Source organism: Penaeus monodon, chromosome 9, assembly GCF_015228065.2.
Source record: "Penaeus monodon isolate SGIC_2016 chromosome 9, NSTDA_Pmon_1, whole genome shotgun sequence".
NCBI lineage: Eukaryota > Metazoa > Arthropoda > Malacostraca > Decapoda > Penaeidae > Penaeus > Penaeus monodon.
In genome coordinates this window covers 36,378,609-36,381,108 of record NC_051394.1, presented here as the reverse complement: position 1 = coordinate 36,381,108, position 2,500 = coordinate 36,378,609, and positions in this window count along the sequence as shown.

Here is a 2,500-nt window from a genome sequence, read left to right as displayed (position 1 = left end):
GGGCATAGAGGGAGGAGCATAGGGGGGAGAGGCATAAGGGGAGGGGCATAGAGGGAGGAGCATAGGGGGGAAGGCATAAGGGGGAGGGGCATGGGGGAGGACATAGGGGGGAGAGGCAAAAGGGGGGAGGGGCATAGAGGGAGGAGCATAGGGGGGAGAGGCATAAGGGGGAGGGGCATAGAGGGAGGAGCATAGGGGGAGAGGCATAAGGGGGAGGGGCATAGAGGGAGGAGCAAAAGGGGGGGGAGAGGATAAGAGGGAGGGGCATAGAGGGAGGAGCATAGGGGGGGAGGCATAAGGGGGAGGGGCATAGAGGGAGGAGCATAGGGGGGGGGCAAAAGGGGAGGAGCATAGGGGGGAGAGGCATAAGGGGGAGGGGCATAAGGGGGAGGAGCTAGGGGGAGAGGCATAAGGGGGAGGGGCATAGAGGGAGGAGCATAGGGGGGAGAGGCATAAGGGGGAGGGGCTAGAGGGAGGACATAGGGGGAGAGGCAAAAGGGGGGGGGCATAGAGGGAGGAGCATAGGGGGGGGAAAGAGGGAGGAGCATAGGGGGGGAGGCATAAGGGGGAGGAGCATAGGGGGGAGGGGGCATAGGGGGAGGGCATAGAGGGAGGGCCATAGGGGGGAAGCATAAAGGGAGGGCATAAGGGGAGGGGCATAGAGGGAGGAGCATAGGGGGGAGCATAAGGGGAGGGCATAGAGAAAGGATGAGGGCAGTCAGCATACAGAGAAGTGAAGGGGAAGAGAGGAGGAGGAGAAGGAGCAGTGAAGGGCATAGGAGAGGCACGAAAGCGAATAGGTAGAGGAGGAATGAATAGGAAGGAAAGGGGTTAAGGGGGGGGGAGGAGAGAAAGTGCAATGAGGAAGTGTAATGAAAGAGTCAATGGAACCGTAATTAATCAAAGGGTAATTAAGGGTTATCGCTGGTTATCTTTCAGCTCTTAAATTCGTCTCTTTTTATTTTCTTTCCTTCCTTCTTTCTTTCGATCACAAATATATATTTTGCAGACGTATCTTCGTCTTATTTTTTCTTATGAATTTGGACAACATGTTAACTCTTTCTCTCTCTCTCCATATTTATCTTTTACTTTGTTTCTATCTGTATGTCTGCATTTCTAGCACACACACTATCTATCTATCTATTTCTCTCTCTCTCTCTCTCTCTCTCTCTCTCTCTCTCTCTCTCTCTCCCTCCCTCCCTCCTCTCCTCCTCTCTTCATCTCTCTCCTCTCTCCCTCCCCCCTCCCTCTCTCTCCCCCCCTCTCTCTCTCCCTCTCCCCCCTCTCTCTCTCTCCCCTCTCTCTCTCCTCTCTCCTCTCCTCTCTCTCTCTCTCCTCTCTCTCTCCTCTCTGCCCTCTTCCACTCCCCCTCTCCCCTCTCCCTCTCTTTTTCCCCCTCCCTTTGATTTTTCCCCCTCCCTTTCCTCCCTTGAATTTCGCTCTCCCCCCGTGATTCCTTCCGGTCAGACATTTTTAAAATTTCTTCTAATCTTTGTATTACCCCGCTCCTCCGCTTTCTGTCCCCGTTTAATCCCCCCTCACCCCTTAAACCTTATCGTTTTTCCCTTTTTTGTTTTTTTTTTTTGTTGTGTTTTTTGTGTTTTTTTTTTTTTTTTTGTTCTCTTGTTTTTTGTTTGTGTTTTTTTTTTTTCCCCCGCCCATTTCCAATTTCCCGTTTTTCTTTTGCCTTTTTTTTTCTTTTGGCTCCCCCGTTACTTTCTTCGATCAAGGGTTTTTATATTTTTCCCCCCCCGGGTTTTTTTTCATTATGAAGGTGTAATGAGGAAAGATGGTGTAAAAGGGGGATTGAGGGGGAGGGAGGATTAAGGGTAAGGGAGGGAGGGAAGGGTGGGAAGGGGGAAGGGAAGGGGAAGGGAGGCGGGAAAGGGTTTTGGAGGGGAGAACGAGGAAGGGAGGGGGGGTTTTGCGGGGAGGGGTGGGGGGGAAAGGAAGGGGGGGGGAAGAAAGAAAAAAAGGGGGAGGGGGAAAAACAAAACGGGGTGAAGATAGAAGGAAAAGAGATTAATAAAAAAATATTGAAAGGGAGAGGAGGCAGAAGATGCTGATGATGAAGCGCGGAAATAAAGATGATGAAAAGAAAGAGATGAAAGTCGATGCTAAACGAGAGGAAACCGGAGGCAAGATGAATGAGATTAGTGAAGGAGTAGATCCGAGAGAAATTGAAAGAAAGAATATCAAAAGCGAGATCAGAAACATGCCCTAAAAAGTGAGAAAGAAGGAGAAAGTGAAAGAGAAAGAAACGTGGAGAAAGAGACAGATAGAAGGAGAAAGGGGTGGCAGAGAGAGGGAGGAGAGAAAGCTAGCTAGACAGATAGATATGTATATAGACAGCTATATAGATAGATCGAGAGATAGAGAGATAAATAGAGATAAAGAGATAGATAAATAGATAGATAAATAGATAGATAGATAGATAGATAGATAGATAGATAGATAGAGAGAGAGAGAGAGAGAGAGAGAGAGAGAGAGAGAGAGAGCC